The 25,922-nt window shown below is 29.8% G+C and overlaps 1 protein-coding gene and 1 long non-coding RNA gene across 2 annotated transcripts in view; one reads left to right on the forward strand and one right to left on the reverse strand.

Annotated features, from left to right (window-relative positions):
• Positions 1–956: 956 nt before the first annotated feature.
• LOC107439903 (uncharacterized) overlaps positions 957–25,922 on the forward strand; it is a gene marked incomplete in the record, with an annotated part of 56,694 nt that continues 31,728 nt past the window's right edge. The window contains 2 exon segments of the mRNA XM_071185399.1: positions 957–1,517; positions 3,106–3,155.
• LOC139426458 (uncharacterized) lies at positions 11,728–19,632 on the reverse strand. The gene is made up of 2 exons (XR_011637723.1): positions 19,189–19,632; positions 11,728–11,882 (listed from the first exon to the last, which is right to left on the reverse strand). It is a non-coding gene; the product is annotated as an uncharacterized lncRNA (long non-coding RNA).

A 25,922-nucleotide genomic window follows, 5' to 3' on the forward strand; every position in this document is an offset into this window, starting at 1 on the left:
CAGTGAGTATTATGTATTAGCAATATTAAAAAAAATTTGAATATTTAGTATACAATTAAGACAAAAAATGCATGAAAATAAGTAATGTAACAACGATATACATTACATACGTAATAGTGTTACTTTATGAAATAAAATTATATAAATCAAGCTCATTTCGAAATGCCTACTTTACGATATAGAAAATAAGTATTTTAGTACTAGTCAGTTTACCTTTTCAATTCCTTAGTAATTGTGTAATAACGTTTAGAAAATTTTCAAGTTTCATTGTTAGCGAAAAATAATGTACCGGATGGCTTGCTAAAACCATTAGCTGTCATTAACCCTTAAATCGTAAAATTTTGATCCGTACGTTAATAATTCAAATACGTTTTATTCTAATCTCCGTAAGTATCAAATTTCATGATTTTGATCTTGCAATCCAGTAACACAACTTGGTAGATTATTATAGTTGCATAGTAACAAGCCCTCTTTATTTTCAAATAATAAACATAATACTATTTACAATATTATTTAAGAGAAACCCAGGTAATACTCATAAAGTATTCATATATGTTGGTAAACATTTGTTTTCAAGTGAATTAAGATTTAACGCTAATCATAAAAAAACATTTTATTATTCATTTAAATACTCGTAGAATGAAAGATTCTTCCGTAATTTATTAATTATATTTTTAAAACTTACATTGTTTATAGAAGTAAAATTTGTTTAGAATAAAATGACTGCTCACATAGCTTTCAATGTGGTTAAATCGTGATGCCAAATCCAAATATATTATTCTGCACGGATGTTGATGCGGGTAAATATTTATGTCAATCATAATTCATAAATAATCTTTTGATATTATTAATGAAAAAAATAATGCTCTTAAATTAAGATTTTCCTTTCAATTTTTCAAAAAATCTTATGCTATTTAACTACTTATTAACACGGAAAATGACACCATGTCCAAAACCACATGCAACGGTACAAGAAGTGACCTTGTTCTTTCTTCTTTGTGTAGCCGTTCTTGGTGAAGAATGTGACTAGCTAGTTGGCGATCGGCAATATTTGGTTATCATTTTACAAAACTTACTCGTTAAGTAGCCATTATCATCTCAATTTGGAATATCTTTGTGTTTTCTGCATCTTTTTGGCCTTTTATCGAATTTGCTTCCATATTTTGAATCGTTTATGATGTCACAAAGGAAGCTTTGCTTATATCGAATGTCCATAAGCTAAGCCTAAATTTCTGTAGGCAGTTCAGCATCTTATTGTGTTAAGTGTATTTTGTTATGCTTTGCTATTTTGGAAACAAATTCATTGCTGGTTGAGTTGCTGTGGCTTATTGCAGTTATAAAACTATCTGGAAATAATATCTTTTATGAAATAACACGTGTTGTACGCGCATTCGCTTCGTTACATGCGCGCCAGAATACAATTGGATACTCGTGTGGGCAACCTTGTGTGGCCTTCAGCCTTCATTTTGCAACGTACAAGTGCAACCTTAACTTAATGTGAATGTAATTAATATATGGTATGTTTTTAAATAAAGTAAATTATGTTCTTTGTTTAATCTGTCAAGTGCAGTTAAAATTGATTTGATTCCATAATTCCAATCTGCTATCGTTGTTATTAGTAATTCGTTTTAGTGCCACAAAATTTAACCTCTTCAGAATGCGTGGCTTCATAACGTTATTAATTGCTAGTAGTTAAAATTATTTGAAGTTTTAATTAATTAGCTTGATTAAATATTAATTGTGATCGCAATATGTCAATCGAACGTGATCGCTTTGTTAGCTTTCTATTTTATCTAATTAATTAAAAATATTTTTAACATTTTTCTAATTATTAAGACAAAGAATGTATATTTTGTTCTTAGAAGATTGTTTTCACTAGTTTTCCAGTCAAATTGTAAAGGGCTTTGTCTAACATATGATTCTAAACAGAACACTTTAGGATGAGGTTGAAAGTTATTTTTACTTATTTACTTTACCAACTCATTTATTAATTGAATGAAAAGTAAAATAACCTTACTCAAAATTTTACATATTAACCTATTTATGGATTTAAAACTAATTTTGCCATTCTAAAACTTAGTTCATCCACACTCTTTACAGAATTATTACTACAATGACAGTATTAAAATCTAATTGTAGTGAAAATTATTCATTAGGAATCAATTAACTTCTAAAGCATAAATTAATTAATTTCCTCTAACACATCTTGCTTTATAATGTAAAATGTATTTTCTTTGTTAAAGTTAAGAATACAGAAATTAGAATGCAACATTTTATGTCATTTAGCTTAAAGAACTTTTCTAAACTATTGCATTTAACTTAATTAAAAAAAAACATTAAATATCTTTCAATTTTAAGCAAATTGTTTAGATTTATGTAATTAGCTGATTTAAAAGGAAGAAAAAAACATAAAATCTATTATTGATATAGCAAGGTTATTAGAACAATATCTAAATAAACTATCAATAGCAACTAACAATTTAAATTCACTTAGATTTGAGTCAAAAGTTATTTTTATTTATAAGAATAGAGCAAACACATGCTCTAGCTGTTTAAACTCAATTGGTATCTGTAAAATGAAAAGCTAGAGATAATTTTTAAACAAAAGGAAATAATTTAGATTGTTGCTAATTTAGAGCTAACATAGTTTTAGTACAGTTCAGTTTAGGTTACCTCACAGTGGAATTTTTGATTTATACATTCTGTAAATTATATTAGGACCTCAATTACAGTATTTCTTATTAAGAATTTTCTCTCCATATGTTATAATGTCTTAGCACAGAAGTTATCTTAATGTAAAATGTATTTTCTTAAGCTTGACTAAGTAAACTTTTCATCTTAGTGCTATATGTATCTTCATATGTTTTTGTTTCAGTAAGAAAATTTTTATGTTTTATTAAAAAAAAAAAAATTCACTCTTGTGAAATACCTATGATTTTTTAGTAAATATTTGTAATCAGATTAATACTCTTAAGTTCACAAAGATTTCTTGCCTTAATTAAAGAAAATAAAGGAAAAAATGATTAATATTAAATTTTTTTATTAAACCATTGTTTTATTGTTAAAATGAATATTTGCTAATGCTTTGTTTCATTTGCATTTTAGAATATCAGGGTTCTTAACTATTTCATGCTAAATCTGAAGAGGAGTTAAAGGTAAGAAAGAAATTTGATGTTTAAATTTTTTCATGTTATGTCTGTTAAACTAGAACAAATTATTATGGAAAAGTTGTTAGCCAAATTGAACATTGACTGCTAAAAAGTTATAGTTTATTGGCCCTTTTTTTTGTTTTATTTATTAAAGATAAATATACTATTACTTCTGTGTGCAAAATGGAGAAAATTAAATATTTCTTTTGTAAAATTTCTTAAAACAAGTAACGAAAATAAATAATAAAAAAATTACTCAGGGTATAGAGGTGGGTAAAATAATAGAGATATTATACAAATATTCTTTCTTAGTTATAAATGTTTTTTTTCTTCCTATAAAATTATTAAACCTGCATTAAATTTTGTCAAATTCAATTACACGAATCAAGTGCTAAGCACAATTTTTATGATAAAACACGCTGTGCAATAAAATGGCCGTTCATAATTGTCACTTTTTTTTCTTGTCTATAAGTTTGATCTTCATATCATTTGTCACACTTTATTGCATAAAGACATTCCCTACTAGTAATAAGATACTTGTTATAGATCACCCATCAAATTTTTTTTGAACTCTTAATTATGTGTTTCAATGTCACTAGTTAGAATAACTATCATATGACTTATTTTGATTAAAAAAAATCAATACATAATATATTTAATCTGCTAATTTTGAATGCTGTTATTTTAACCAAAATGTGTGTTTTCAAACATCTCGTTATCATGCCCATCTCTTTCCTTTCAATTTCATCAATTCCTTCTAATGTCTGACATCATGGAGTTTTGGTCTGTCTATAAATGATGTCTTCCTTTTTTTCAATATTTTTGTCCGAGCCGTGGTGTTTTAAGGGTTAGAGTGCACGCTCTACATTTGTGAATGGTCCCTAAGTAAAAATTTTACTTAGTTTTACCTTACCTGTTTCTAATTAATACGTTATTTGATATTACTATAAAAAATAGATGCAAAAAATTAAAATAAATATATGTTTTGCTATCATGAGAACTCCAAACACAATGTTTGTATACTGGATATAACTGTGGATACGAGTACAAGTCATTTTGAATAGGTATGTGAGGTTAGTGTTAGTCCATAAATTATATCCTTTTTTTTCTCAATATTTTTGACCTAAAGGCCAAGATAGCCTGGTTGGTAGGGCACTGGGCCCATGTCCAAGAGTTTGTGGATTCGATCCCACACAGGCCGAAGACTCCCCTTGTAGTAAATGGTGACTGATGCACGTTAAATCTGTCGTCGCAAAGTCCTCCATGTTCCTATAACAAATCAAAACCTCTGGGGGTACTGAAACAAAAATTTCCTTGTCTTCTGAATTGATTCANCTACTGAGTTGAACATTAGTAGTCGTAAACCCGAAATTGGGTCGGCTTTTCAACAACGGATATATATAAAATATTTTTGACCGGGCCAGGGTGGCTCAGGGTTTAGAGTGCTTGCCTCCCAATGAGGGGAAGCTGGTTTGAATGCCAGCAATGGCTCATCGATACAAGTTCTGCACCCAGCTCGCATTGACCACAATCACGTAAAATATCCCCAGTGGTAGATGGATCATGGGTTAGAGCTCCTTTGTCGTCAGGCTAACAGTAGGAGGTTTTTGCTGTTTTCCTCACCATGTAATGCAAATGCAGGTTAGTTCCATAAAAGTCCTCTACGAAAGCAAATTTCACCCAATACTTGATCCAGGAGTTGCCTTGTCTTCTGGATTGAGTTAAAAATTAGAGGGCTATAGAGTTTAACTTAAGTAGTAACTCAAAACTTAAACTCAAAATTTGGGTCGGCTGTTCAACGACGGTTCTATAAATAAGATATTTTTGACCATGCCTCCTCTGTGTCACAAAGTATTTCTGACTTTTCTTGTCATGTGTCACACTAAATTATATAAATGTAAACTTGCAGTTCTGATGGGATTAATAGTTCATGCTTCAAATTTTATTTTTAAAATTTAATTATGTGTTTTAATACAATCATAGTGAACATAATAATGAAGATCATACATGTACTCTTTTGATTTAAAAAAAATAATTAGGAAAATTAGTAATATAAAAATATTTAATTTGCTGGCTTTTAATGTATTTTTTCTAACCAAAATATGTGTTGTCTCACTTGTTACCCTTTCCCATACATTGTTTCAAACTGTCCTAAAATGTTAAACCCCTTCAAATCCTGACATCATTTGCAGACGGCCCCTTAGTCATTTTGCATAAGTTAGGTGATTTGTGAGTGATTTGCCTTCATTTGCAATTTTAATGCTACTTACCAATACTAGCAAACCTTCTTGGTGAAACTAAGCGAATTTAAGATAGAGGGTGAGTTACTTATTCTTCGAGGGGGGAAGACATCTGTGGCCAAGAATAAGACTTAGCCACATACACGCTGCAGCCGTTTATTGGGCAAGTTTGTTAATTTATTCATCCACAGATCGTAATTTTTACCTGAACCAGAGAACGATTTATCTCAATCAGTAACCCATATTGATTTGTTATGGGAACATGGAGGTCTTTGTTATCTGACAGATTTAACATACTCCAGTCACCATTTACTACACGGGGAGGGTATGGCCTGCGGGGATCGATCTTATGACCTCTTCGACACAATTTTTAAGAATGCATAATCTGCAGTCCACAAGCCAAAACCTGTTATCAATTTGCCTTCTGAATTGTCTAAAATATTGTCTATTTTTTTTTATCTGCTACACTCTGTTACTAATCTAATACTGTATCTGCAACAAATTTTGTTTCCTGAATAATAATGTTTTTTTTTCTTCATGTATTTATTGAGATTTTTTTTCTTCATAACCTTGTAAAAAAATCTGATACATTTATTTTTTTATGTCTATTTATTCTAATTTCCATTATCTGATCTCCAGTAATGAAAAATTAGTTAAACGTGTATTAGTCATTAATATTTCTTTCAAATAGAATCAAAATACATTCTTCATTTCTATGATTGTAGTTAAATAATTGATGTTGATCCACAATATATTTTTTGGTATTTATGCTATATTTTTTGGTTTTTATGCACCCATATTGAAAAATGTTTTAGCATCTCTGCAATGTTGATTAATTTTGATAACAAATTGTTTATTTAATAAAGAGCTTTCCGAGATTGTGGCTAAATAATTGCTGTTAATCTTCAATATGGTATTTTGTCTCTTTATCCTGTTGTTGCTTATGCTCACTGTCTGACGAAATCAGACAAGACCCACGAGTTCGTTGACTGAAAGGAAGTCGAAGACTAGGAGAGGATTGCTAAAGAGATCCTCCTTAGAGAGTCCCATGCAATCCGAGAGGTTCTCAGAAGAAGCCTGATGAGTTTGGCACTTGGTGCAGGTGACGAAGGTCTCTTTATCCTAAACTGGTTTACCATCAGTGCACGTTTCTTTTGTTATTCGGTAAAGTTGGAATTTCATTTGGAAAATTAAGAATTTTTCCCACCACCCAAAAATATCTTGTTACACCCCTAAAGACACTCAACCTCTGATCTATATATTGTTAGTATAACTTAAGATACTTGGATCATGTAGATCTGCAAGAGGTCCGGTCTGTAAAATCTATTTATAAATTCAGTTTTATAAACAATGCATTTAGTAGATTGTACAGGGTTCCCACAGGTCAGGGAGAACAGGGAAAACCTGGAATTGTCAGGGAATTTTATTTCAAGTCTAAAAATCAGGGAAAGCTGCAATTTTTTTTTACAAAAACCTGGAATGTTCCTATATTATACCTGGAAAATAACCAGCCTTAAAATTGTCCGTAACAGTAATCAGTCATTGAGATTCTAGTTAAATAATTCTAACATCAATTACAATTATTTGTTGTAAAAATTTCATGATCTAGTCCAACTGAAATTCAATGGTATTTTTTTACACACAAAAACTATTTCACATTACAAGTGTAAAAATCAAAGTTTTCTGGTGAAAATATGGTCTTGATTTTTATTGAAATTTATCTGGTGTATCTGGGAAAGTCAGATTTTTTTTTTCTTTCTGAAATTGAGTGGGAACCCTGATTGTATATATGGGATATTTTTTCATTCTTGCATTGTTAGCTAAAGAATTTTTTTCTATCATAAAAAAAAATAAAAAATAGGTTTTCTCTCGGGTTAGGTGGTACACTGGCAACTTAGAGTCAAAATAACTTAATTAAATGTATAAAAGTTATACTAGGCTTTGGTGCCTTGGGTAAAATTTTAGAAACCTTAAAAGTTTCTGAAGTTTAAAATTAGTTTTTAAATCTTTAGGGAACTATATATTAAGGGATCATTCCTGTTGCTGCGATTTTACCGGTCAAGTCAATAATTTAAATCTTGCAATGCCAAATAAAAGAAATATTATTGAAAGACTGCTTGGTTGAACGATATTTTTAATATAATTGATACTTAAAAATAACTACAAATCTGTAATAATGAAGAATGTTTATTCTATTTATTCCAATGATTTTTGTACTTTCAAATTATTCTTTATGGACGATTTGATTTTGTGACCTTGAGCTCATAAAACCATTTAATTCTATATCAGTACATTTGATCTTCAATACATACAGCAAATCCTAATTATTTTTTTCATAATTTTTAAGTTATTTTAATCAAAGTCTCTGCCAATATCCTACTACTAAACTGAAAAAATGTGTTTTGCAGTGTATGTCTGTTATTATAATCTATTGCTTCAGTAATTCAAAGAATTTTTTCCCCCTAGAGATTTAGTACTAATTCTGCCACTAACTTTGTTTTAACTTTTTCTTCACTTTTGCAGTAAAAATGTTAGTAGAAGAAATTTCTAAGGTTGCTTGAAACAATAAGTTAGTGGAGATTTTTATAAATTAAATTAAAAGAAGTGGGTCAATAGTTTTTGTGTTAACTCCATGGTTTTTTCTAGTTAGATTCTATTTTTAATATTTCTAGTTTTAACAATTTATGTAATTAATTAGAAACTTCTAATTTTAATATTGAAATTCCTCTAATTGTGTTTTAGTTATTGTTCCACTAGGATGATATGTACTTACTTGATTTTCCATATAAAGGGGCTTGAGTACTGAAACTTTTGGAGTAAAGATCTGATAGTGCTTGGTTAATTTATCTCCATATTGTCCATAGGCCAACCCTTTGTCTTTTAGTTGATGTTATGCTAAGAGAGGTTCTATTATTACCACCTGAGACCAATCAGGTGGACACCTAATAGTACAATACACCACATTCCAATGAAATGACATGAGATAAAGAAAATAATGATAGTTAAAACCAGAGTAATCTATAAACGCTTTCTCTTTTAATTAGCTAGAATTCGGTAATTTTTTTTTATTCGGTTAAAGACTGAACCCATTCTGGACAATACACGATATTATCTGATCAGTGACCCTTAACCTTAAAAAAACCCATCTCTTTTAAGAATAGATCTTAAATTAAAACAGGGGTTCCATACTCTATGCCGGTGAGCATTATAACACTTACTGGCTGTTTAATGTGTGTTTATGCCTCTGTTTTTCATTCTGAGGTCTATGCTATTATCTTGTGCCCCAAGATATGCTTAGACAGAGGATATCAAAATATGCCTATCCACATCTATTCTGACAGTCAGGCTGCTCTCCTATCACTATCAAGGTGTAAATTCACCTCTTTACTAGTGTGGTAGTGCTTCTCGGTCCTTTGTGACCTCTCTACTGGTAACAAGGTATACTAAATTGGGTACCTGGACATATGGGTATTCTTGGAAATGAGCTAGCTGGTGAAGCAGCACTGGCTGGCTCTAGTTTGATTTTCTGGGGTCCTGAACCAGCCTCGTAAATTTCCCCCACATCATTCAGGAAATCTATATTCAAGCTCTACGGCAAAATTGCCCATGAGCACTGGCACAACAATGGTCAGAGACAAGCTGAATCGCGACTGTCGCAGTGTACGTCAAAAGGAGCTTCTTAAGCTAAGCAGGAACAGTTTGAGGAAGATCAATGGTCTCTCACTGGACACTGCATCCTCAGGAGACACCTATACATTATGGGTATTGAATCTAATCCTCTTTGTAGAAGTTGTTATCTTGAAGATGAGACTTCACGACATATACTTTGTGATTGTGAGGTCTATTCTGCTGAAAGATTTGAGCATTTAGGGCAACACTGCATTAAGACCTGGGAACTGTAAGATGTTCGTGTTAGGTGCTTGCTGAATTTCTTTTCAGCCATATGGCTTTCTTGTTAATCATGATTTAGGTTTTGGGTACAATAGACCTCTGGTCGATGTGCCCATCTAAGTAAGGTATCTGGTAATATACTACATATCAGGAACCTGTAAATACTTTAATTACTAGAATATTTATGTTCTAACAAAGCTATGTATTGCTTTATCAATTTAACTTCAGGCTTTATCTAGGATAGGTTAAACCTAGCTTTAGCAGTCTTTGACTGACAAGGATTGGTGATTCTTCCACTTTTATCAGTTAAACTTTGATGTAATCTTGCTTTTTAAGTAAAACACATATTTATTAGAAGTAAATACTTCTTTTTTAGCTGGGTAAAAACTAAAGATACCTTTTTGTGAGAATTTAAGTGTGATTTCGAAAAACTTTGTATTTAAGAGACTAGTAAGTTTATTGAAATCATGTTGTAACAAACTTATTTTTACTTTATTCTGTAGATTTGGACTAAGTTTAAAATTAAAAAAAAACTATCTAACTAAATGATGGTTCTTTTGTCAGCCAATCTGTTTACTTTTGGCCCACCAACTTTTTGAATTTTCACTAGATTTGTTTAAAAATTTAACTGTGTATTAGTTTCCGATACATATAGGATTTCTTTTTTGCACTAGTTACATATTCTCTCTTTTCTTACACTTCACTCCGTAGGAAGCACAGGGCCTTTGTCCTGACTCCCCATCTTATTCTCTTGGTGGCAAAGCACTATATTGCTCTCCATGTTATTATATTGTCTTTAATTCATTCATAATAGTGTGTGCCATGTCATTTTAGGTCTACCCCTCTTTTGTTTATTTTGGGTGTCCAGTCTAGCGCTTGTTTTACTTTGAATTTTTCATGTTTTCCGATAGGGAGTACTATCCATTGCATTTGAATTTTCTGATTTCTAATTCTACTAGTTTTTGCTTACTGATTTTGAATAATTCATTGTTTGGTATTTTTTTAAAGCATTTTATATTAGGACTTCTTTTACATATTGGCAGCATTAATAACATATAACAGTGATTCTTTAGCATCGAAAGTTACAATGAGATTGATAAATTTTCTTTTTCTTAAGATTTTACCTATGTCTTACTACTCAAAGTGAAGTAGCTTGCAAGCTTTTATTTCTATTTTTTTTGCCTACATTATTGAAAAAATGAAAAATTATTAAAGATATTTTTAACATATTTTTAAAGTAATTTTAGCACTATAAAATAAAGTTGTAATGTACAGACTTAAGTGTACTTACAAATGTGCAAAATGCACAGTAAAGTTTAACAAACCAGATATAAGAAAGTTGGTTGCAAATCTTTGCTGTAAATTACATTAAAAAATACTTTACCTACCTTTTACAATACCAGTCTTCTAAACATTTGAATGATTAAAAAAGAAAAAAAAAACTATTGCACCAAAATATTAAAAAAAGGCAGCTTCAAATTGTTCTTGAATTCCAGCCACAAAATCACATGGATGTGATTGTCCTGTAAAACTGAAAAAGCTTGCAATTCAACATCCCCATGTGGTAGTGTTTACGATACACTTGATGGCCCTGATTTTCTTCACGTTAATTTTTTCATATGGATAAAACATTTTATAGGTAGTGTCTTAATGATCTTAAATTTGTGCATTACACTTTTTTTTTGTGAATGTTTTTAGCGCAATAAAAATTACCAGGCATCCTTTTTAACTTTCATAACTAGAACCTACACTTATATTTAGGACAAAAAAGCAACTCCAATTATTGCTGCATTGAGTTTTTCAGTATTTCCAACAGACATCTATTAAGTTGCTATGCAAATGTTCCTGCCATTTTTTTTAATCTAGTTTTTTTTTATGTGTGATATTGCCAAATATGTTAATTACTATATGGATGTGGACATTACAGATTTATAATTAAGTTATAAATGCATTTATTGGGCATGTGTAGTTTTTACAATGCTACAAGCTTTTCTTTTTTTTTTTTTACTGTTAAAAGAATTAACTATCAGCGCAATAACTTGATTTTAATTTTTCAATGCATTGAAGGAAATAACTAAAAAAATTGTCCAGCTAATTTTTCTTAGTTATGATCATAAATCTTATTTAATTTGACTTGTTTATTTTCTATCATATAATCTTTCTCATTTTTTCTTACCTCTCAGAAACTATATTTGGTAACAATTCTGAAAATAAGTCATTCTTGTATACCCAGTAGCAAAATTTTTAATGTATATCAGCCAGCGACTCCAGCAGTGCCAAATTAAGCCCACTATTAAAGTTATTATCATTAGAATGGCATAAAATTTTTTAACTAAAAATATTGAGGTTTAATAAGAACACACAGAAAAATTTCTGCAGTATTGAATTTCCCTGGAAATCAAATAAAATAAATCAAATAAAAAAACTAAAAAAAAAATGATAAAAAGAACCACTTAAAATATTTATTTTTTATGCAATTTTCCACAGTGCTGCTTCGTTCCAATGCTGCATAGTTTTAGCTGCTGGTTTTTTTAAAAGAATGTCTTGGCCTATCTATCTTTCATTGTCTGCATCAAAAAAGATCATTTTGCACAATTTATCCCTATATATAAAAAAAAACAATTATAATTCTGGTAATGGGGTTTGTAAAGTAAGTTGAGTAACTGGATATGTATTTTCAAGTATTTTTATTTGAACAAAGCAGGATTCTAAACAGATTGGAAATTTTTTTTTTTAAATTTTGCTTTGTGTTAATTTTCAAATATTTACTAAAATGCATTTCTCAATACCATTATGATTTAATAGGATTTAAAAGTTTCAACCAATTATAAAAAAAACCTTTTTTTTCTAATTTAAATTAAGCATAAATTAAAAATTAATAGAGTGTAACACAGTCAGAAATCTTTTTATTATACATATTTCAGAATTATAGTTCGTATTTCTAAAACTGAAACGAAACACAGTATTTTAATCATTAGCTATAGTCATACTCTGTAAAACTTTAAAATTGAATCAGTCGCATGATGTGTTTGGATGCCCTGGATGAACTCATCAATTGAATTTTAAGTTATAGTTTGTCTACGGTAAGAACTCCCCCGCCACTAAGCCTGAGGCCGTCTGCTCCTTTGGAAACAAGAATAGCGCGTTTCAGGAGAAAAGCGCAATTCTCTTTACTCTAGGGCTAACACAATAGTTCAAAGAAAAAGATTCCCTTTCGATCTCCGACTCGAGCCGAAACCTGGCCTAAACAATTACCCCACACCCCTACTTGAATAATTATACCTCGTTACCATAGTCATGTCAGACGAATGGCTGGGGGAGTACTTACTTTAGACAAACTATAGCTGTTCTTGAGTTCAATAATTATTGGGGGGAAATAACATTAAAATTAATAAATACAAATTTTGGAAAGAATTCTCTTAATCCATATTTTAAATGTCGATTTATAAAAAAATAAAAAATAATTCCAATAACATCTTTATTTTTTTTCTTAAATGCAAATAATATTTAAATTGCAGTGATCTAAATCTTCATCAAGAAATTTTGCCTGAGCTAAATATTTACTTGTTCAAATATTTGATTTCTGAATAAAAGTTTCGATAAATTGAAAGTTTGTTATTGTCGTTACTCGTCAATTAAGTGCCCCCTTTAAATAATTGCTAGTACTGTGGCCCACTTCGCCTTCTTCTATGGAAGCACGCCATTATTTGGCTGTAAAACACATTTTTCTAACTGACTGCCATGACAATTTATATGCCATTAAATTTATATGCCATGACAATAAATAGATCTTGGATACATGACTCCAAGTCCCTTTATTCATCTATCTATATTTCATTTTGGTTGCAGACTTTAATTTTGTTAAAATCAGCAGATATGAAATTTTGGTTGAATGTTTTCTACACGACCTGCTTCGCTTGCGTGAACTAAGACCCAATTGGTAATCAAACACGTTGTGATTTTCATACATTTTTAGGTCTATGAATAATTGTTAATGCATCGATAGTTTTCTTTTTTTCTTAAAATTTTTTTATGTGTCCTGCACTTTTGATGTAAATTATATTTTAGCGGTTAAAGGTTTCGTGTGTTTTTTAAACAAACGCTTCACTGACAATACGCGCGTTATGAAAATCTTTTTAAAAAAACGCTTCAGTACCGTATATTTTAATTATAAGTCGACTTTTAAAACCCCCAAAATTTTAAGAAAAAACAGGGGATCGACTTATACACCAATAATCAAGTCGGACATTCGTTAAGCTTGAACTATTTTCAATATATGCAGTTAATTTTAAATTTTCGTTATATTTTCTTCTAGAAACAATATTTTAAATTGCACTCAGAAAAAAGAAATAAGAAAAGTTACGAGAATTTATTTAAGAGTATTTCAAAAAATATAAGACAATTCAAACTTTTAAAACATAGTATTAAGCTATTAATTTAAAATATCCCAGAACATCATGTTCAATGATTTTAGCAGTGTTACCAAACGTATTTTACTGCAATGAATTTCTACTTCATCCTCATCTGCTTAGAAAACAAATATGCTTCATCACCATCCAAAAAATTATAAATTCCACACTTTTTAAAATATTTTTTAACCACATTTGAATCAGCATATTGAAACGAGTCAACTAACATTTGACACATGAATAATATTCGACATCGCAGATAGCGGTCGACTTACTGGAAATTTGCTATCTCGTAATTAAAAATAGGGAGTCGGCGTATACACCGAGATATATAATTTTTATTAATTAAGTTTTAAAACAGCGTGCAAAAGCGTACTAAAAGAAAGAGGTTGCAAATCGTTACAGCAGAGATGATTGTGCTCCGGAAAAAAATCCTGGATTTTTCGCTAACCGCGATCCGGAAATTTTCTAATATCCAAGATCCAGAAGTTTCAAGAAATCATCGATCACATTAATGTATAAAAATTCTTGTTTACTTTATTTAAAAACATTAGAACTAGAATTTATACTTGGCATCTCTTTCATTTGTAAATATTTTTTCTGGTAAAATTATAAATGTGATTAGGGATAAAAGTAAACTTATACGTAATTATTCATTTAAATTATGCTGCATATAATTTATTTAGAATTTCATGTTGTGAAAATGTCAATGATTTAAACTTATACAGACATTAATTTTTTGAAATGCGTCATTAATGATTTTATTCCAGAAAATTTCAGGATTTTTGAGTTCGGCTCACAATTACTAGTGTCCCTTGGCTCTAACGCTAATTGATCTTCACAAGGCATACACGATATATTCCAAACAAATCTCAGAATCGTAAAGGTGAAATTAAGGTGAATAGGATTAACGTTCAATATGAGACAAGTGCTATGTAAAATCTCTCAAATGTCCCATAACACATTTGATCGTTTCGGTATAAACATTCACTTTAAAAGGTGCTTTATTTTAGAACCACAAATAAATGTTATATTTGACTTTATCATGGTTTTTTGACTTGACAACTATTTTATTTGACTTTATTGGACATTTTTTACGTTGTTTTGACTATTATGCAATACATTTAATCTATTTTATCTTTAGGCAAAAAAAAAGGGGAAAAAAAAGAAAGATAGAAAGAAGAAAAAAAAGAGAGATTATCACGCGAACAGTGAGGGGAAATTTTTCGTTTTATTCGATCTAGCCTGAAACATTACATACGATACGCTACTTCGTTTGTCTATAAAGCAATAACTGATGTTTAAATAAGTATGATACAAAACTCGATTTTTTATGCATACTAACTTTTATCAATTTTAAATTATTAGTTCCGTGGATTTTGTTTGGACTTCTTTCTTAGCTTTAAAAAAAAAGGGGGGGGGGATACCTTGTCTTGGTAACTGACGCGACAATGATACTACGTTATTAGACTTATTTGTACTGTTTTTACACAAAATCTTATGAATTTCTAAACTGTTTTAATCTTATCGACTTGACTTGATTAAGCAAAAAATACTTCAGATACAATACCTCTCTTGTCTAGATAACAAAGTTTTAAGTTTTCTCCCCTATTGAAGCTCTGTCCCTAAGTAAATACGAGATGGACAACTAAATTTCACCTTGGAGAGCCTAAACTTCTGATATTCATGGCATATTGGACCAAAACTTCATAAACTATTACCTGTATTCCGAGGGGAATTATAAATCGAGTATGTCAATCTTCATCTATCAAAAGGTACCTCTTGATGGAATAAAGTTACATATTTAATTTTTGTTTATTGACCGGCAATCTATATTTACTTCACCGGATTTTTTTTTCCTTCTTTGAACAGTATATTTTTAAGCAAATCAACCGTTAATGTGGATCATCCATCAATATTGGCAAGTTCTTATCACGCCCGGGTCACCAATGAGGGGAAGTATAAATCGACTATGTCAACCTTCAACTATCAAAAGGTACCTCTAGATAGAATCAAGTTAACATGTCTTATATACTAGCGATTTGGTATTTAATATTTATAGTGGTAGTTACGCCCCATATTCTACTAATTATTTCCGTGTCCAACTGCTAAGGAATTGGCTTAGCACTCGTTTTTTTAAGGGTTGAAATGTAGTTTATAGTTTGATTAAAATTGCATGAAATACGTATTTACGTTTGTGATTGGCGCAGTACAAACTGTTCCTGGCTCTTATGCTTTTAAACTCAGCATTCAGGTAATAGTTACCATTAGTAATCCACAATTAACTTATAAAAGTTTTAATTTTGATTATTTCCCTTTGCTTTCAACCGTTCTTGATGGGCACATTAAAAAAAAAAGTTACTAAGGATTTTTAATTACATTAGTGAAGAAAAATATTAACTGATTGCTAATATACATTTTTTTAATTGTGTGTTTAACTTAGTAAAGTTTAAAAAGAAATAATAAAGCTATAAAATTTTTGTCCCCTAACCCTCTTTTAATTGTTAAAGAATTCTATTAGAAAATTAACAAATCTTAAAATGCAACCAAAAAACTGACATAGCTACTTTAGAACTCAATTGCATTTCGCAAATATTATTTCCATTATTCTTTTACTGGTTATCGTTCAACTTAATTTAATACATAATTTTTCTTAAAATAATTGCGGGAAAATACGTTTTTCTTAAATTTTGTAAAAACGTATTGAACAATTCATGCTGACTTTGAAAGCACGAAATTCAGTTAAAAAAATTAAGCGATTCTAATAATTTTTGTTAAAATTACTCATGGTATCACATACAACGTGTAATTATGTAACATATTTCTACATTATGTTACGTCCGTAACATACTGTTTTTAAATTTTTGAAAGTTATTTAAAATTAGAGTACGTGTAAATGACAGTTATTAAAAAATAATAATATTAGAACTGCTAGACTTTTTTTTAAAAAAAACTGAGTTATATATTTTAAGTCTGCAAATTAATCTTTTAATTAAATTCTTTGAATAAAGTATAAATTTTGTCAAAAATAAATAAATAAAAATACTTTGACGTCAAAGTAACGTTATAAAACAACTGTTCTGTTTTTTTTTTAATTATTATTTTTAATCATTTATTACCTATAGGCAGTAAAAGATTGTCTTAAAAAATACTGACATTTGTTATTGATATTTTATTGTGTTGTACAATCCCAAATATTAGTAATTATGTGACACGAAAGAACAGCTCCAAATTACCAGTATTCTTATTTAGTACATATGTCATTATGAGTAAACGCATGTTTGGTAGAAACTTGTGTTACAACTTGATTTGGGGGCTCTTCCCTTATTTAGGGAGTGGTTGGATTTATGCATAAATCAGTTTATTTACACCGTAAAATGAATATCCTCTTATGTATATAAATATTTATTATATAAATTTCTTCTTAAATTGTAATAAATTTGTGCTGTGAAACAATTCGCCAACCTCATGTCGCATGCAACATTTCTAAATTTATACTAGAAGAAATTTGATAAGATATTACTAATTATTAAGTAGCTATTTTTATACTTTCTAAAAAGCTTGTATTTTTATTTATCATGATAAAAGTGACTCTTTTTTTTGTTATATGCATGTTTAATAAGTGTTTTTATTTTATTCAAACTTTCTAAAAGTTAATTCCTCCTCCCTCTTTCACAACCCGTCGCTTATATTATTCAGCAAATTTAGCAACTGCATTTTTAACATACAATACTTTCAACTACACTACATACTTTCTTGATTAATGAATAAAAAAATATATATTTATGCAGTCTTGCAATTTGATATACTTGACTAAGAGCGTTATTATTTTTTTAAATGTTTTTTACAGTTTAATTATCGCGTTAGCGTGCAAATGACCAGCGAAAATGCAAAGAAAATTAATTTAAAAATGCTTTGCTGGATGTAATTTTTTTTTTTTTTTTTTTTGTAATATATGTTCAAAAAGACACAAGTCTCACTAACATTTTTATTTTGAAAAATTATATTTGTTTTGTATATCTCAGTTTATCTTTACTATCTTTAGCCATCCATAATTATCTCAATATTTGGACAATTTTTTTAAAATTTATTTTGCCAAAATCAATTGATACTACTTTTAAACGAAACTAATACTATACGAAAGTAACATATGCAATTCTAAGAATAACAATAAGATTAGTGTTATCATACAGTACATTCTCTTGTTATAAATGTATTATTGATATTATATCCCGTCTATTGATTTTATTTTAAATTGTTTAGTCCAAATAGTTATGTAAACAAAGAAAATCGTCAACTAACGCAAACCACTTGCAATAAAGTTGATCCATGTATTATACACAATCGTGACATTCAGTTACGGAGCATTACTAAAGAAATAAGCATTTTAATAAAAGAAGGATAGCAATATTATAAAAAAAAAAGCTTTGCTTCACATTTTATGTATTCCGTAAACCATTTTATCCCAATGGTAAAACATACACTATAACCTATTTTTAAGTCGGTTTGCTATATCATTAACTCCGTAGAATTCGAAAACGGACTTTCAATGAATAATGCAGATTTCTTTAAAAGAAAAGTATTTTTAACTGAGAATCAAATATATATTGAAAGCACATTAAGAAAATAGTAATCCTTTTAGTCCCGCTGCATTTTAACTTCATTCCAAAGTACGCGATAGTGATATCAGCGATTTCTTGAATAGCTTGTTCAATTACCATCTCCGCAACATATTGAAACAAGGATTATATGAAACAATAATTCTACTTTTATATTCAATTTGATTACTTGAAAGACATTAGTTAATGATTATTAAATTATACAAGACTTAACTAATATGATGGATTATTCTACGTCGCGCCCTTCCTTGCAAATTAAAGAACCCCGTATTGAACAAGCTACAGGCACACTTGAGAATCTCGTAGCGTGGGTACTTGGTCGCTATCGGGACTTTCAAAAGGTTGCAAACAAAGAAATATAAATGACAATGAAAATAAATTGCATTTTAAGCCAATTTGGTAAGAATGTTTAGATTACAAACTTATTATTTTAACTTAGCTTATATTTTTCAAATGTGTGTTTAGCTTAATTAAATAATCTAAATCTAGAAAGGTAAAAATTTCGTCATGATAAAACATTAATTAATTAGCGATAGCATAAATTATCACAACTAAATCGGCATAAATGATATTTTAGCTTTTTTTTTACGATAATAATTGAAATTCAATTCAAGTTTCGTATGTTGGCAGTTAATTAGAATTAAAGCTGCATTTTGGCAATTTTATATCAAATTTAAAAATCATGCTTAGTTTATTTTCATTAATATTTCATCCAGTGATTTTAAATTAATTTAATGCGCCATAATTAGTTAGGTATCAATTTCATGAATATACAGGTGTTAACGATTTAAATAGTTTAATTTAAATAATATTATGTAATGCAGATAAATACTGTGCAAAAATATAGCAAAAGAAAAGAATTAACTAGTTAGACGCTTACGGTTTGGAAAAAAGATATTTTTTTTTTATGTTGAGTTGGACTTCACGTTAAAGGTGGAAGGCATTTTAATAGAACCTCCGGTGGTTTCGAAAATTTCTAATCAACCTCATTTCCCTCCCACTTTCCATATGTTTATTTTCGTATTTGTAGTTTATTTTATTTCGTAATAATTAGGTAAATTATCTTGCAGATATTATAATCATTGAATGATTACGTTTCAAAATATTACTCACTTTCCCGAACCTACCCCTTCGAAAGCAACGCGAACAATGGCAGGAAGTAGATTCGCACAAGACGCTCCTGACTCTGGCCGATTTACTTTGGCGATTTGCTGTATTCTTCCGCCGAAATCCTTTGCCGCATGCGTTTCTCATTTTCCATATATTTTTTTTGTTAATTTATTGTAACGGTACGAAAATTAAAAGAAATTAAAACTTTTATCAATTTTTCAAAACTTTTTTTTGTGGATAGAAACTGTATAAAATCGTTTTATATTTAGTTTTTTCTTCAAAAAAAATCACCTGACATTTTCAATAAAATATTTTGGTATTAAATACAAAATGTTTTTCGATCAAAACTTATTTTTCTCCTTTTAAAAATTGAATCCCATGTGTATTGTTCTATAATATAGAATCGAATGCATTTGATGTTATCGTTTTAACTAATTAAATTATAGCAAGCGATTTATAATTCTTTTTTTTTTCTGTTAAAATGCAAGATAAATTTTTTATTGAACTTTAAAAAAATTTTTATTGAAGCATTTGTTAATATATTTGACATTGACTTCAATATCAATTTTTTCCACGAATTATTTTTCATTTATTGTGCCTCGAACGATAAAGTTTAAGAGAAATAATAAACATAAAAAATGCTTCGAAGCTATCAAGTTTATTGTATTATTCTGCCCTCTGTTGATCGTTACTACAACTAAAGGTTTAACTGACCTTATTGTTCTTTTGATAAAATTTTATGAAATATGACGTTTACTTTCTTTGAATATTTCCGCCAAGTATGTTTTGCAATAATTTAATGTTATAGTTCAAATAATTTTTGCCATGATGTATGTTTTCGAATTTTATGTTTGTGTTCTAGTTAATTGATACTAAAAAATCGCTTTTACTACGATTTATTGATTAATTTTTGAACGGCTATAAAATAATAAGGGGATGCTTAAACTTCCTGGTTTTTGAAATATAGTAATTTAATTACAAAATTTTTTTGTTGTGCTCTCTGTTATTTAAGACAAGCTATGAATGAACTACAAGTTAATAGTTTTCTAAGCGATTGTTTTATATTTTAAATGATTCGAACAAAGTAAACAAACAGTATTGTAAACAATTCTTCAATTCAAATGGGAAGGTTGTAGCTTAGAATAGTGAACAATTTCGACGCCCTCTTGTAGTGTAAATTCTTTGTGTCTCTGCTTGACTCAATATTCTAAATTTAACGATCTTCGCAACTATGTAAAAATTTCACTAACATAAAGCTATCAATTCTGAGTTGCTTTAATAAAAATCTATTTTTTCTATAATTCGTGTTTAACTTTTTACTGAACTTTAATTGATTATGGCAGTATACTTAGATTCTCGAGTCTTATTTAAAACTAAAGGCCGAATTACGTTGCTTTACAATTTATTATTTATATAGGTTTTTAATATTTATACACTATGTTTTTAAAAGAAGTATGATCAGTTATTTAAAAAAATCAGGCTTTTTGACGAAACTTACGTTATTCTAGCCTTATTAACTTTATTCTGTTATCTGTATTAATAAATGTTCTAATTTCTTTGAATTAAGATTTGAGAAACTATAATTTTATTCTTGTTAGAAATTATATGCATTTGTGCAAATTTTTATTAATCTCTTATACTCCTTTCTATTTGAAGATTGTTAATCGCAAACTTTGCGGAAATTATGCCATGCTAATTTTTATTTAAGCTAAATTGCTTGTAATTATAATTTAATTTTATTATTAAAAACGTTAAAATTTATTTGTGGCCATGAAAATTTCAAAATGTTAGTTATTTTTTATATCTGCAATCTAAGTTGTCATTCATTTCGTCTCGAATGTTTCTTATCACTGTCATAATCCCATTTCTGTTAAATTTAACACGTTGAATGCCATGGGGGTCACCGGTGACCGGCACTGAGTTTGTTCGTAGCTCCACCGGGTTACCGGTGACCAGCGAAACCAAGATCATTAGAAACACATAATTCGAGTAAAATTTTAATGCTTTTAGTTTTTTTATGTTATTATCGTTACTAAAATGGTTTGAAGAAATTAATGCAATGCATACCGTGAAAATCATTTTGACCAGACGGGCAAGCCATGTAAAATTAGTGTGGTATTCAACGTGTTAATAGCAATTCTCGTCGTATTCTCGAATTATGTATGGAACTGTCTTTGAGGTCACGGATTATAGTGAACTGAAATTTGTTAAGAACTAACTCTGTTTTACTTTTAAATTTAAGTTTCGTTTAAGGCTTAACTTTCGTTTAAGTTGTCACATAAAATGTTGCTTCTTTGCAAATAATATGTTACTTTCATAATTGCTGCAAATTTGCAGTAGTTATTCATGACTTTTAGGCCCTGTTTAGCCTTTCATTTGCCAGCGATTCTTCTGAAAAAGTGGGGGTGCTTGTGTTCTAATTTTTTAATACTTTAACAGAACTGCATTATATAGGCTCATAAAAATGTACGAAAATTTCGAACTGTCCATTTATGATTTTTATAATTTTAATCTAAGAATTTTTTTTTTCCTTTGCGAAAAAGCTTCGAAAGGCACAGTTAAATAGTAGGATAGAACTATAGCACTATTCAAAGAGGTAGTAAAAATATGTACAGTCAGATTTCGTAAACTAATTATAGATAACATTGAAAGAAATATCTGCCTTAACATTGAAAGATGTCTCAAACTGTGCGACTCAAAAGAACGTAAAATAGCAATATTTAGTAAACAGCGCTGGTTAATTATCGCTTATTATGGCAAAGATTGGTAAAGGGTAAAGCATTATCGCAACCGCCCGTTATGTGTCATGGAGTTGTGGATGTTGAAGCTCCAGATTTCATGTCGAAGAGGCCAGCATTGCGCATTAGCCACCTTTACTTCCGAAATACGCATACCTATCGATCTGCAGCTGGGTGGTCTTTAGGCAAACGGTGGGGATAGATAGAACGCAGTAATTCACTATCACAGTTTAGTGTCTAGACAAGCGGTTCCCAATTTTTTTCGGCTATGGAACTCTAAATGATCGACCTTCTTCTGGTGGAACCCCCAGCATTATTTAAAAGAAAAGTTTATTAGCCGCTGTGAATGTACTAACCGAAAAAACAAACAAACTGTTAATTATTCGCGATCGCAACGCTCCAGTACGCCGTCTAGCGGGAGCCTGTAAATATCGGACATTAATTTATCACGTTTTCATTTAGTTCCATCAAAGTCATTGACTGAATCAGACGCCATTTTTTAGCAGCAAATAAGAAACAAAATTTCCCTANCTTCATTTAATGTTTACTTGTTGCTATAAATCAGGTTCGCAGAAAATGCTGTTTCCTAGTTAAATTCAGTAGGAATAACACGACCTGTGACGTAGGCTATAGTATACCCAATTGTTATAAACTATGAGAATAGTTATAAAAAAAACTTAATTCTTTATTCTTGAATTTAGTTACTCATATTTTGATTTGAAATTACTTATGACATTTTATAAATGCATATTCTTTCATATTTTATGCAATACTATATTGTTATTGAAAAAAAAATTATATTAAATTTTTCCACTTTTTTCATTTGCATTTTATATTGTATAAAGAAGTTAATGTGAAAAAAGCGAAGTATTAAATTATTGATTAAATATAATATAAATATTATTATTACTGGTTAAAAATATCCTAACTCTTGGAACTCCTGCCATCCTTCTACGGAACTCTAGGGTTCCTCGGAACACTTTTTGGGAACTTCTGCGCCATCGCAACTCTAACAAATATAGTACATTGGAAAAAAAATTTACTGGACGTCAGTAACATAACTTCTTTAATACTTATGTCATAAATTACTTTAAAACGTCTAAGTAATTTTAAACTTCAGTGAATGTTAGTGCCAATTATTTTAAGGAGATAGCAATATAATTAATATTTAATGGAAAATGAAACAAATATTGTGGATTTCAGAGTAAGTTTCAACCGTATATTGCCATATTATCGTATATTGCCATTTACGATTTATAACCGTTTTATTGCCATGTATCATAAATTATTTAACGTCAATCAGCTTTACCTGAACTGAATTGGAGATTGATCGTTCTTTGGTTCAGATCAAAATTACTATCTGTGGTTGTATGAACGGGTTCGTCTTTTAGAACAGGCTGTGGCATGTGTTCCTGAAGAGGGCGTAAGTTCGATCCCCGTCGGCCGAAGACTCCCCTTGTAGTAAATGATGACTGATGCACGTTAAATCTGTCGAGTCACAAAGTCCTCCATATTTACATAACAAATCATACCTCTGGGGGTACGGATCCAGGAGTTTCCTTGGTGTTACTACATAAATGAATAATTTAAGGAAGATTTAGAAAAAAAAATCTTAGCTTTTTGGTCAGAAATCAGCTAAAAAATTGTCTAATGCCTAGAAATTTTGAGACATTTTCTACTAACCATTAATAAATAATACTCTCCGAGCAATCACAGAACATTATTTAAATTTTTTTAATAGTCTGAACTTGGTTACTTAGCAACGGAGTAAAATTAAGTATTTCTCTCTTGAATTTATCTGTGGGTTATCTTAAAATAGAAGATTCATTTGCGGCGGCGACTTAGCTTGGCTGCTTTTTGGGACTATCTTTGAATATATCTGTTACGCTTCGAAAGCATAAACATAGTAGGTTCGTAGTGTGACCGGTGCTTCTTGAAAAAGATACAGGAAAATGCAGGAATCATAATGTAATTTTTTTAAAGTAAGGGGCAGAGCCCCAGAATGACAACCTTACATGCTGGTGGATAGGTAGAGAATAGCACATTTGACCTTGGAAAGAGGGTTTTTATATCTTTCTGGACAAAATATTTAAATATTAATAGGTCTCAGTAGCGTAGGACTGATCAATTTCCCAAGCTACTAAAGCCACATCATATTTTTTGAGATAATTAGATCAATATTATTACTTTCGTGTGGGAAAGGTTTTACACTTTTGCGCTTTAGATACAAACACTATTAATGGATTAGATTTAAAATATAATTCATATTGTGTAATGTTAAAAGATCGCAATTTGATCTTGATCTCTGAAGTCCCGCAGTGGACTGATCGTTAAGACACGGTTCCCAGAAGATCACCGAAGTCAAGCATCACTGGCTGCGGTCAGTGTGCGGGTGGGAGACCACTTGGATCAGTCTCCGTAGGGACCGAGGGTGTGCGATATGGATCCTCGTTAAACTGTTCTACCGTAAAGTGCTCGACTTCGCGTGCAGTGCATCCCCTCCGCAGAGGATCAAAATAGTGCTGGCTTGTCTTCGGATCATCTTCAGGGGTGTTTCCTAGACCGTCGCTAATAGCCCATTGGGCAGCTCTAGTGTGACGTAAATTAACTACAACAACTTGATCTCTGAAACCTTATCAACATTTCATATACAAATAACACATAGCGATTCGTATCAACACTATTTGCATTAAAGTAATTTAAAAATCTCACTTCGCGATTCATATTCACGTGGTTTAATAATTAAACATCACAATTCGTATTTACGCGATTTAAAGAAAAAATATCGGGATTCTTATTCTCACGAAATTTTAAGTCTCACATTGTGATTTGCATGTATGTGATTTTAAAATACACATCGTGATTGGTCTTCACGCTTTTTAAAACCACACAAACATATCTCAGCTCGTATTCTGCCGTGCAATAGGGAAATTAACGTTAGCGAAAAACAATTAAATATATATATATTATTAAATATATAAAACAATTATATATATATATATATATATATATATGACATTCTTGCGCGACTTATTGCAAATATTTTTTTTTTTTTTCATAAGTAAATTTTGTTTTATCAGTTTTTTGAAATTCTGTTTTAGCGTTCGTAACATAAGCGTAGAAAGAAAATTGTTGTGATGTCACAAAAGCACTAACGTTTTTTTTTTTTTTTTTTTTTTTTTTTTTTTTTTTTTTTTTTTTTTTTTTTNTTTTTTTTTTTTTTTTTTAAATAAATACAGGACTGTATTTACCTGATCATCAATTAGCATGTTGTATTCACGTGGTTTTAAAATCAAACATTGCATTTATTATTTGTGTCGCGTGAGAACTAGCAATAATATTACGGAAAAAACTCGAAAAAAGTTTTGCATCTAGCCTACTTATAATTCAAGACACATATCTTCTATCTATATCTATACATAATAATAAACGCGGCTGTGTGTGTGTCTGTAATCACAATATATCACCCCAGAAGCCTCGCCCAGGCACGAAACTCGTCACATAATTGTGTTTTGACATAATGAAGAAGTATTTTTTTTCTTTTTCAAAAATTTGGATTAGTTTTTTAGTTATCAGTCATTTTGTAAGAAAATCTATGCTTTTTCTTCTTCAAAGAGCCATATTCAGAAAACTATTAAAAAATGCATATACTTTTCTCCACTCTTATAAACGTATGCTAATGCGAACCTTACAATTGAAATATTAATTTTCGACAACTTAAACCAATAATATACGAAGGAATTAATAATTTAATTGTAAGGTTCGC

This window comes from Parasteatoda tepidariorum, chromosome 9 (assembly GCF_043381705.1).
Source record: "Parasteatoda tepidariorum isolate YZ-2023 chromosome 9, CAS_Ptep_4.0, whole genome shotgun sequence".
Lineage (NCBI taxonomy): Eukaryota > Metazoa > Arthropoda > Arachnida > Araneae > Theridiidae > Parasteatoda > Parasteatoda tepidariorum.